The sequence below is a fragment of the Amblyraja radiata genome, chromosome 23 (assembly GCF_010909765.2).
Source record: "Amblyraja radiata isolate CabotCenter1 chromosome 23, sAmbRad1.1.pri, whole genome shotgun sequence".
NCBI classification, from domain to species: Eukaryota; Metazoa; Chordata; class Chondrichthyes; order Rajiformes; family Rajidae; genus Amblyraja; species Amblyraja radiata.
In genome coordinates, this window is record NC_045978.1 from 28,485,835 (window position 1) to 28,498,657 (window position 12,823).

General features: G+C 41.6%; 1 protein-coding gene across 8 annotated transcripts in view; it reads right to left on the bottom strand.

Annotated features, from left to right (window-relative positions):
- The window catches only part of LOC116986401 (eyes absent homolog 1-like), a 216,486-nt gene that overhangs the window by 61,879 nt on the left and 141,784 nt on the right, over positions 1–12,823 (bottom strand). The gene's annotated exons all lie outside the window — the stretch shown is intronic.

Here is a 12,823-nt window from a genome sequence, read left to right on the forward strand (position 1 = left end):
TGAACCATTGAGCTAAGGACTCTGAAAAATAAAATAGTTTTGAGAAGCTAAGTGCTTATACCTAATCCTATGTTCTTTATTATTTTAGGGGGTGTTAACAACCCCACAATAGATCCCTACAGTAGAATACCATTGAACAGTTAAAAGATGGTAGTGACAGATAAAAATGTATGAGAGTGAATCTGCTGAGAAACAACAGAAGGAGAGGTTCTAGTTTCAATGGTAAACTAGACACAATAATGATATGCTTCGGTTGAAGCGGAGTTGACCGAATCTGATCTGAGCTGGCACAGTGAAAAGATGGTCAAATTGCCTTCATCATTCTTGAGTTAGAAACGCAAACATTTCTTCTTAATCATTCTGAGTATTTTACTAATCGTTATTTTTACTCTGTCATGGAGGCTTAGTGTGGAAAAAGGCCCATCGGCCCAACTTGTCCATGCTGACCAACATGCCCCTTCTTCAGTAGGCCCACTTGCCTGAGTTTGGCACATATCCCTTTAAACCTATCCTATCCATGCACCTGTTTAAATGTTTCTTAATCACCGTGATAGTGCCTGCCTCAACAACCTCCTCCGGTACCTTGTTCCTTACACCCACCACCGTTTGTGTAAAAAAGGTTCCACTAAATCTTTCCCCCCTCATCTTAAACCAATGTCCTCTGGTTCTCAATTTTCCTACTTTGAGTCATAAAGTTCAACCTTTTGTGAAATGTGTTTGAAGATTGTATGGAACTTTTACGTTTCATCTAGCGCACCTAAATCCCCTTCCTGTCGATGTTTGTTTAACAATGTATTATTTCCAGTTATTGGCGATATTACTTCCTGTGATTGGACACTGCTTCTTCCTGAATGTGAGGCTTAGACAGTTTATGTTGGCTGTAGAACTGATGATTTAAATTATTGTTCCAAACCTAGTGCCAGGTATTTGTTCATTACAATATATGATCTGCAGTTTATTTAATCATTAACATTTTGTTTTTACTAAAGTGATGCAGATGGTAGAGAAGTAAAATAAATTTTGTAAACCTTCAATACCCAATAAATCAACTCTAATTGCTTCAGTAAGGCATATTTCAAAATGTACCAGTTATAATATTCTACACTCATTAAATGCACATGGACACTTCTGTTACAATTAAGTAAATACACACAGCAGTGCACAATTTTACAATTTGGCTCAATAGCTTTACCAGCTACTTGATTTGGGTCAAAGACTTTATAGATAATTACTCCTATACAGAGTTGTGAAGGCTGCATAGGGTTCCAAGAACATTTGTGCCACGTTCTGTTTCAAAGGTAGCTGGAAATCTGACCAGGTTAGGAAATTAACAATGGAATTTTTTATTTCTTGACTGTAGGCCAATTATTAATTACCAGACTATTCGACATTCTGCCCAGAATCTGAGCTACTAAATTCTAAATAACTAACTCGTCTTTTATGGCAATGTGAAGTTATTCTCTTTTGTTTACTCTATTCCTCAAACCTACATTTATCCATCAGGCAGAGTTTTTCCAAATGTTTGAAGTGGCCAACAATTATTTTCAAGGAAACTCATTGTTGTTTTAAATCACTCCCCTTTTGTCTCACAAGCCTCATTTTCTTTGCCATCCTTTGTTCAATCACTCCTCTTGTCTATTTCAACATATCCTTAAAGAAAGGCACAACATGCTGGAGTAACTCAGGCAGCATCTCTGGAGAAAAGGAACAGGTGCCATTTTGGGTAGAAGCCCTACTTCAGACTGAGAGGGAGACTAGAGGTATGAAAAGGTCAGGAGGAATCACAGAGGGGGAGCAATGAGATAGGGTGTTGCAGAACTCCCATTGGTGAGAGAACTTCTTCAAAGTAGGCATCTCGAGGAGATTTTACAGTGGAGTTTCCCCTTTTCTCTCACCTCCTACTTTTAATCTTTATGAATCTTCATTGAATCTTCATTTTCTCCAAGTTAATAACAATGAACAGAAGGGTCTTGACCCGAAACGTCACCCATTGCTTCTCTCCAGAGATGCTTCCGGTCCCGCTGAGTTACTCCTGCATTTTGTGTCCATCTTCAATTTTTTTGGCCCCACTCTGGGAGTAGAAGTGGGGGCGGATCTGGACCTCAATGGCCGTGAGCCCCTGGCCGAGTTTGGCGATCGTTTGCCTGCTTCTGCTGCTGTTGGAGGTGAGACGTTGCGTTGCGCCAGGGTCTTGGGCCTGTCCCACTTTGGCTGTCAGTTACGCAACAGGCCGTTGGCGCGCAAAGATTTTGTTCGCTACAAAAATTTCGGAGCCCCGAGCGATATCGCGCACAACATACCCCTCCGCGTTTCTCAGTGGGACCGGCCCCGCGCGGCCATACGATGCCCGTGCGCCTCAATACGACCATGAGGTTGTGTAATTTGCGTGCCAAGGACACGTAAGTGGGACAGGCCCTTAACACCACAACCTGTGCATGTAGAATGTAGATTCCAAGACAAAATGGTAATACTACATATAGTTAAGAATAGAAAACAGATGCCGTAAATACCGCTATAAATTTGAAGATTCACTCTGCGCACTTCCTTTTAACACACGAGTAGTCACAATAGGACAAACCAGTGTGCAGTGGCCTGTAATAATCTGCCACTACACAGTCTATTCCCATTAAAGAAAAATGCAGCTAAATGCTGGGAAACAATCAAGATTGCAGCACATTGGGAATTGAGTATCAGTTCTGAGGGGGGAAAGAATGTTTGGTAAATTGGTAACAGTGGGGCAAGATCATGATCTAATGAAGCACAGAATAGCCCTTTAGAATTAATTCTTTCCTTCTGATATCTAAAGCAATGGGTAATGAAGGGTTTTACAGTTGTCACAGTACTTGTTGTGCCGACAGTGGACTGATATGTTAGATGATATTACAATCAGACCAATGGAAGGCGGTATAATGTACAATGATGGACAAGAAATAAATACTCATTCCTTCACCATGTCAATGTAACCTGGAATACAAAGCCACATTTTTAGCTTCAATAATTTGTGAATGACATATAATATGTTACTCAGTTTGGAGATATAGCATGGAAGATACAGCCCACCGAGTCTGTGCCCACTGAACTATGGCCTCAGAGCACTCCATCGGTCTGACCACTCTTCAGCATAGACATCCTCGTAGTCTAGGCAGAAAAGATCATTAGGACTCTGCTACATAGCCGAACTAAAGCAACCATTCAGGTGCACTAGAATTATAATTATTTTCTTTGAGAACTTATCAAAATCCATCTTTGAGTCATGTCTGACTTGGGTTCAATAGATTTTTGTGTGGATTCATTCCAGATTAAGGGTCTCGACCGGAAACGTCACCCATTCCTTCTCTCCAGAGATGCTGCCTGTCCCGCTGAGTTACTCCAGCTTTTTGTGTCTATCTCCGGTTTCAACCAGCATCTGCAGATCCTTCTTACTCATTCAATTTCAAACTATATTATGACATTTCAGATTCCAGATTCAGGAACAACTTCTTCTCCACTGATATCAGACTACTGAACTCATAAGCGATCTCATAAGATATGGCTTTAGTTCAATCTCCCAACCTACCTCATTATTTAAACATGATTTCATCTGCAGTTTCTCTGTAGCTGTAACACTATCATGTGGTAATACTATATTCTGCACTCTGGTATTTTTCTCTGTGCACTATCTGTATACAGCTTGATAGTAGTCACAGTAGTATGATTTGATAGTAGTATGATTTGACTGGACAGCACACAAACAAGGTTTTTCATTTTACCTCAGTGCACTTAGCAATAACAGACCAACATTATAAGAAGGGTCTCGACCCAAAACGTCACCCATTCCTTCTCTCCAGAGATGCTGCCTGTCCCGCTGAGTTACTCCAGCGTTTTGTGAATATCAATAGCAACCTTTCTGATATTCTGTAAAATCAGTTTTTCCACCCTCACTGACTCTCCAATATCTTCACAGAATCATTTAATTGTTGTCAAGCCAGACTTGTGGAAATAATTACTTGTTTTTATATCTCGTGCTTAAAATCAGAGTTCCATTTGTTCATTTTACGACTTTCCTAATTTTGGGAATCTGGATATACGGAGCAATAAATCTCCCCACTCCTCTATTCCACTGGATTTTTACTGTTTAAGATGTGCTCCACCCTTTTGCACAAGTGGCTATACAATGAAAAAAAGGACAAATTTAAGACCAATGTTAGCAATCTGTTTAAATAAACATTCTTCTCTGGGTTCAGAGTGTCATTGTGGATGCCTCTTGTGTCATCTTCATCATGTGAACCTAAAAGGGTTAAGTCTGTGACTTGTATTAGAAATGCCTTATTAAATTCTGCACTTTAAAAATCCATGGTCTACTGCGCACATTATACTCTATTTGTTTTCTAGACTAGTTTAAAGGGTTTAGTGGGTTCTGTTTCACATCTTTTGCCTGGAAGCCAAGCCAGCATTGCAGCTAAGGCATCTGCAGCTCTTTAATGTCCCAGAGAGCACAGCACGCATGACTAACATAGTGTAAATAAACACAGCTGAGCCAGGCAGAAATTGGAAGGTTTTCTCATTAGAAAAATAAAATAAACAGATGCGGTTAAGCACTCTGTCTAAAGTGTTTGTCCAAAGAATGGAGATCTCTCAGAAGTTTGAGCACAAAGGTGACAGGGCCAAGTCTCGTGTAAAAGGAATGGAATCTGTAAGGTCCTTTTAACTAATAGTCCATGGGGAAGCCTGTTGATTTTAACCTTAAAGGAGTGTTACGTCTTGGGATTTTGGCAGCTTTTCTTTTGGTTCTTCAATAACAAATTTGGGACAGTGGTTTTGTGTTTCACAAAAAGCAGAATTTATTGAAGTTGCCCATTGCTGGTGCTGGGCCAAGAAATACCCAATTCAGCCAATCTGGTTCAAATGGAGCTGTTTTTACAATACAATGGAAACCACGGGGCTCTGTATGAAACACACGGTAATTCAACAAACATTGATGTCCTGATCGCTGAAACCCTCTTGCAAACTTTCATGGCATCCTTTTACTGTTCCTTGTTCGTACTAACTACAGATTCAAGCAAGATTTTACAATGCTTTACATCTTAACTCTTGTGGGAGTACTAAAAAAGATAATTGTGGTGTTGCCAAAGGCTCTTTTGAGAAATCTTGCGATTCTGTCGGGAAGCACGTTTTGGTGGATTATACCCATCTACTTTTTTCTTCTACAGATTCCAGCCTCATCCCTAGGTGAAAATGTATTTCCTCATATCCCCTCTGAAGCTCTTATTCCTCAGCTTAAACCCATGGCATTTTGATCAATGGGGATATAAAGTTTCTTACCATCTATCTCTCTATGCCTCTCGTAGTTTAGTTTTGGATACAGTAAAACATTGTTATAACGGACCACAGGTGGGGGGAATCATTCCCATTATTGCTGATTGTCCACTATAACCAAGTAAGGTATCATCATTGTATTAGTAGCAGATACAAACAACTGCAGTTGCTGGTTAATACACAAAAGGACACCAAGTGCTGGAGTAACTCAGCGGGTCAGGCAACATCTCTGGAGAACATGGATAGGTGATATTTCGGGTCGAGACCCCACTTCAGATTCTTGGTCCAGAACTAGGGCTGGAATCCAGGCAAGTGGGCGGTCCTGGTGACCGGGGGGGGGGGGGGGGGGATAGGCGAGTGTCAGTGGAGTAAATGGTCACGGTCTGTAGGTGCAAGTAAGGGTCGGTGGTGGCAGAAGGTCTGGGCTGGAAACAGCACGAGATGGGGCAGCCAGGGCAGCAAGCGGCTGGGGAGGCCATGCAAGTTGGGGAAGAAGCACCGACACCCATCTGCAGGTCCGCTGCTACAACCAAAATCTGTTATAATGAGGTCCGTTTACATGAGGGTTTACGGTACATCTTATCAGAGTACTCTACCCCATCCACCCTTCCCCTGCTTTCCACAGCATCCTCTGCTCCAAGGGACACCAACCAAGCCTATTCAATCCCTTCTCATAATCAAAATGTCTATTCCATGTACTATCCTGGTGAACCTCCTCTGCACCCTCCCCAATGTAAATAAGTCCTTCCAGGAGACTGGAGGTGGGAGAAGGTTAGGGGATGAAGGGTCTAAAATGAGGTGTTGACCATGGTTTGGGTTGGAACCAATGACAGAGAGTCTTGATAGAGACAAGGAACTGCAGATGCTGGAACCTTGAGTAAAACATAAAGTGCTGGAGTAATTCAGCATGTTATGCATCATCTCCTGAGGGCATAGCCACGTTTTGGGTCGAGACCCTTCTTCAGACTCATATCATCAGAGTTTTGATGGTGATACATACAGAGGCTGTATGTAAATATATAGATACAAACATACATACATACATACATACATACATACATACATACATACATGTAGATACATACAGGGCACTGCGCTACCCTGACATCCTTTGGAACCTATGTTATCTAAAGTCAAAACCTCTCAACTCAAAACGGCACCTATTCATGTCCTCCAGAGATGCTGCTTGACCAGCTGAGTTACCCAAGCACTTTGTTTTTGTTTCGTAAATTAGCATCTGCAGTTACTTGTATCTCCACTGAAGAAGTTGAAAGTGATATAAATAATTAAAACAGATGGCAGAAATAAATTTAGTTTAGTTTAGTTTAGAGAAACAGGCTATTTTGTCCAACCAAGTCCACACCGACCAACGATCACCTGTACACTTGTCCTGTTCTACACACTAGGGGCAATTTACAGAAGCCAATTAACCTATAAATCTGCACAACTTTGGAATGTGCGGGAAACCGTAGCACCCAGAGAAAACCCATGCGGTCACAGGGAATATGTACACATTCTACATAGACAGCACCCATAGACAGGATCGAACCCGGGTCTCTGGCATCATAAGGCAGCAACTCTACTGCTGCGCCACTGTGCCAACCATTCTGGCACATCTGTAGCACAGTGCAAAGTGCTGCACCACTGTGCTGCATTCAAAATGGAAAGAATAACAAATTAAATTTAAAACACATTACAGTGAAATAAGCAAGGATTTTAACAAAATGATTTTTATTGAAGGTTGACTGCACCGCAGCTGTGGCTGGCATAAAGCTCGGGGGCCAGATGTGATTTGTGTCCAGCAGTTCAGTTTAACGTATGAACAAAGGACCCAGGGGTGAGCAAGAAGTCAGATGCACCTGCATCTGACCTTCAGTGCCTAATAAACCTCCATGTTGCACAACACTATTCTCATTGCAGAACCTGCTAACGCTCACTTTATAGCTGTCCAGCAGTTCTCTACAGACCCACGAGCTAGCCTTCAACACCATCCAGATTGCTGCCTTGTGTTGTCTAAATATTCACTTCTGTGCTGCGAATTCCCTTTGCAGATTTTAAATACATTTTTTTACTTCCCTCTTCCTGAGAGAATGTAGCCAAAGACTTCAGGAAATTGTCTGAAACATGTTCTTAAAATGGCAATGTGCATCATTGCATTTGATTGATATTATTTATAGCACAATGGATTCTTATTAGTTTCCCCTTGAACTTATAAACGCACCGGCTGCACTAAATTTAAAGAGAGTGTTGTTCCTGAGGATTATCTTGGAATTTGGTCAAAACTGTATTGCTCAACAGATGAGTTCTGAAAACGCATGACCCTCAGAAGGAAATCCAACTTCCCCCAAAGTACTGTAGCCTAGAGAATTAATGTTATAGTGGTCACAGCCTATATCCGTTCACATCCACTTAGATCCCTCAAAGTACTCCCCATGCCAGACTCCTGCTGTTCTTGTCTCGTGACCCAGGACAATATTGCAGCAAAAGGCTTCCCCACCACCCCCAGTTCCTCTAGTTATTAATTTACAGTCGGCAGCAGAACTATTCCAGAGAATGGCGAGCGGATGCAGTCATGATGTCACCAATCCCTTATTCTCATTGCAACTTCTGTACAATATCATTCTCCAGTTCCCCTTCTTTTTCAGAAGCTATTTTACAAGATCCAATAGAGAATTGCTCATCAAACAACGTGAAATAGACCTACTGACACCACTTCCTTTTTGCCAAACATATTGCTGAAAATTCCTGTCAGGGGAATGACCGGATTGCTGTAAAGTTTGATTTCCCTTACAGCATTGTTAATAACATAACGGCTTTTCATATTGAAACAATAACTCCCGCGTCAAGAGATACATTTTTCTGTAACAATAAAAAGGTGCTCTTAATGTTTTCAGCTACGAAGCTGCCGTAAACCTATGTTTTGATTAAAAGCAGGGAATGAAACAAAGTTGAGAGTTTACAAGCAGTGCCAGGATCAAGTATTCCCAGATCAGGGATGGCTGCAGGGCAGTAAAATGAGTCTTTGATCCCATTTGACTACACTAGCGCTGGATCCATAACTTAGAGCTATTAGAGATAGTGGCCGAGAAACATGATGGCAGTATGCCTAATTCACAAGCAGATTCTTAGGTCAGTAGTTTAGTTTAGTTTAGAGATACAGCATGGAAACAGGTCCTGTGGCGCACCGAGTCCTCGCCGTCTTCACTAGTTCACCTTTGCATCCACTCCCTGCACATTTTTGGCAATTTCACCAATTTACCTACAAACCCGCACGTCTTTGGGATGTGGGAGGAAACCGGAGTTCCGAAAGAAACCCCACGCAGTCTGGGTGAGCATGCAAACTCCACACAGACAGCATCCAAAGTCAGGATCGAACCTGGGTCTCTGGCGTTGCGAGCCTATAGCTCTACCAGCAGCAACACTGTGCAGTTTTCATAGAATACAGCACGTAACACTTATTTCAGCCCACAATGTCCAGTCCGAGCAGGATACCAAGCTCAACTAATCTCTGCCACCATTTCCTGTATATCCATGTGTCTATCTGAAATTCTATTAAATGCCACTGTTGTATCTGCCTCCACCACACCTGGCAGCACGTTCCAGGCACCCACCGCTCTCTGTGTAAAACTAATTTGCCCTGCACATCTTGTAAATTTTACCCCTCCCACCTTATCTTCACATTCTTTCCATCATAGTGAACTCATAAAGCATTGACTGATTGCCTTTTAGTAGACAACTGGTGCTTGGAATGGATCATCATGAGTCATGTTATTAGTGGGAGAAAACTAAATCTAATGATGCAGCAATAATCCTGCTGATGATCTGTGGATTCTCTGCATGCTTTGATTGGCACTAAAGAATTTCCAAGAGTGTTTCTTAACTTGGTATTAGGTTGCTCATTTGAATATCTGAGGAAATTAATGTCCTGTTTAATTTGGACACAGAGATATATAAACACTGCATGGTGTATGTGTTCCACACACCACAACGTCCTATTTCTCTCACTGCATATTTGATTCAGAAATGCATTGGGGAGATTATGAGAAAAATTACTCAAATATTGTTCAGAGGATGTTGATCTCTTGGAAATGCTACAAGGGAAAGCAATTAGTTTAGTTTAGTTTAGAGATACAGCATGGAAACAGGCCCTTCGGCCCACTGGGTCAATGCCGACCAGCGATCCCCGCACATTAACACCCATTAGGGACAATTTTTACATTTACCAAGCCAATTAACCTACAAACCTGTACGTCTTTGGAATGTGGGAGGAAACCGAAGATCTCGGAGAAAACCCACGCAGGTTGCGGAGAGAACGTACAAACTCCGTACAGACAGCACCCGTAATCGGGATCGAACCCGGGTCTCAGGCGCTGCATTCGCTGTAAGGCAGCAACTCTCCCGCTGCGACACTGTGACTGCCCGAATTAGTTCATGGCCTCGTGATGTAAGAGTAGTTACAGAAGTCGGTACTATTCTTGTGGAATCTTTCCAAAGGAGATGGACCCACAGCATAAGAAGAAGATATATCAACTTTGGAATGAAACACACTGTGGGTTTGCCAACAAAGTCTTCTGAGGGTGATGGTCAAGTCGTGGTTGGGGCTTGATGTGGGAAGGAATTGTAAAAGATGGGATCTATAGGCAAAGCCACACCATGCCCCTCCACCACAGAAGATCTGGGATCAGTACATGCTCAATGGGCCAAACTTTGTAACATAACTCTGTAACTTTGTAAAACACTCTCGACTCTCTTGACCATTGCCTTACCACAATCACAGCAAAAATGTATTTCTTTACTTTTAACCAAATGTTGGAATAAAACTGGACAGGTGTACTACGAGTTTCATCTATCTACTTTGTATTTTGCTGTTATGCTTTTTCACTTTCACTGTCTCCTTATCGTGCTTTTTCCAGTCTTTAGCACCTATCTCAACATTGAATTCATGCGGCACTCTTAAAGTCAGAAAGGCTACTTTTGGATGAGAAGGCAAAACCACCTGATGGATGTTCCCGATTGAAGAACAGCATCATCCCAATGATTATTATGCAACACCTCCTTCAGGAAAACATTATCTGATCATTTGTCTTACAGTTATTGGCAAAAATTGTCACGACAATTCCTATTTACTTCATTGGCTTTGATGTACCCGTGTAATTCTTGTGTATATAAAAAGCATTGCACAGAGAAAAGATTTCTTTGTTTTCTATTTTTCTCTTTGCTTGTTCTTTCACCGTTAACATCTTTTCATTCACATTTTCTTTATCTCTGCCACCTCAGAATCTCTAAGAATTGTAGTGAGCAAATAATGAAGTAAGGAAGGGTCCTTCCATTCTCCTCCCCACTCCACCCTATCCCCTTCCACCTAAGTCTCTCCCTCTGGCTTCACATTTGACTCCTCTTATGACATTATTTGATACCCTTTTGTCTCCTTTTCATTTCCAGTCTTTGTCACTTACTTCACCGATATGCCAATCAATCTCACCCTCACATACATCCACTTATCACCTGCCCCGACTTTATCCCATCACCAGACTCAGATACAATGTTTTCTCTTGTGTTATCAGACCTCTGAACACTCCTCCATTGCTAGGGTACGGTCCGAATCACCTCCACCCCATTGTGGACATTGGACTATGTCTGTGGAACTGTTGCGCTACAATGCTGAGAACTATATACTGCCCTCTGTATCTTCCCCTTTGCTCTATCTATTGTACTTGAGTTTGAAGTGATTGTATTTATGCAGAGTGTTATCTGATCTGACTGGATAGCATGTAAAGCAAAGCTTTTCATTTGGTCTCGGTAAATGTAACAATAATAAACTTCTTCAGATCTTTTCCAGTCTGAAGAAGGCCCTTAACTCGAAACATTGCCTGTCCATTCCCTCCACAGATGCTACATGACCTGCTTTATCCACCAGCACTTTGTGTTTTGCTTTGTAAAGTAAGGGTTTGTGTTCATCGTATTCTTTTCACAAAATCAAAATGTTATAAATGATATGATAGCCAATCAAAGCATTTAAAGTATAGCCCAGAGGTAACAAGGGAAATAAGGAGATAGATATTGAATAACATTGGGTAGAAAAGATTTAGAAGGATATGGGCCTAACACAGGCAAATGGGACTCACTTAGATGGGACATCTTGGTCAGCATGGGCAAGATGGGCCAAAGGGTCTGTTTCCTTGCTGTATGATTCGATGACTCTATAACTGTAAAACCTTAGGCACAAGGACACAAGTTTGATTTCTATGACCTTCTCTGCTCAATGAGTTTAGTGAAAGATCGTGTAATAAGCATATACATCATATGTTAACCCAATCATTCCTGGGATCATTCTCATAAACGTCCCCTGGACCCTCTCCAATGCCAGCACATCCTTCCTCAGATATGGGGCCCAAAATTACTCGCAATACTCCAAATGCAGTCTGACTAGTGCCTTATAAAACCTTAGCATTACATCCCTATTTTGTATTCTAGCCCTCTTGAAATAATTGCTAACAATGCATTCACCTTCCATACTACCGATTCAACTTGGGAATCCTGCACCAGTTCTCCCAAGTTCCTTTGCACCTCTAATATCTGATAATCCGTCTATGCCTTTATTCCTACTACTAAAATGCATGACATCACACTTTGCTATGCTGTATTCCATCTGCCACTTCTCAGCCCACTCTCCCAACCTGTCCAAGTCCTTTTGCAGAGTGCCTGCTTTCTCTACACTGCCTGCCCCTACCTATCTTTGTATTTTCTGCAAAATCGAAGGGGACATAGAATCATATAAGTATAGAAAATAGGTGCAGGAGTAGGCCATTCGGCCCTTCGAGCCATTCAACATGATCATGGATGATCATCCAAAATCAGTACCCCGTTACTGCTTTCTCCCCATATCCCCTGATTCCGTTAGCCCTAAGAGCTCTATCAAACTCTCTCTTGAATACATCTGTGGGATACAATGGGACATTTGTGATATCCTCCATGACTCTTTGTAATGCTTTCAATCTACAAGCACCTTGATGCATGGCCAACACAAAGCACACATTTCCACACCACAGGTCTGGGTTCTGCTTCACAAACCTACTTTCCCATATGGTCCAGATGAACATTAAAAACTTTACAATGAGCTGGCTGAAAACACAAGAACTTGTGCTAGAATGTTAATGCTATTTTAAAAGGGAGTCTTCAAGCATCTGATTTTTCTATTTTTTCCACATATGGCGATGGAAGGCCCATTATTCTGGATGCTCGGTTTTTTACCATTATAATACCTTGCAAAAAAGCAGTCGCCTTCTGAATTACAAAGATTCAGTCTTATGGGGCAAAATAAGTTAAACATACAGGCCAACATAATGTTAATTTGCAATGGTTTCTTCTTAAGTGCAAAGGCATTGTTACAGTCAATTGACTGAATGTTACCTTCGTCCTCAAGGGGTTAATTAGAGCCTCTTTGTACCACATAAAAGGGGCTTTTACTATTAACTTGGTAAATAAATACACACACACATTCTTTATCCTCTGAGGGGTTTCGAGTGAA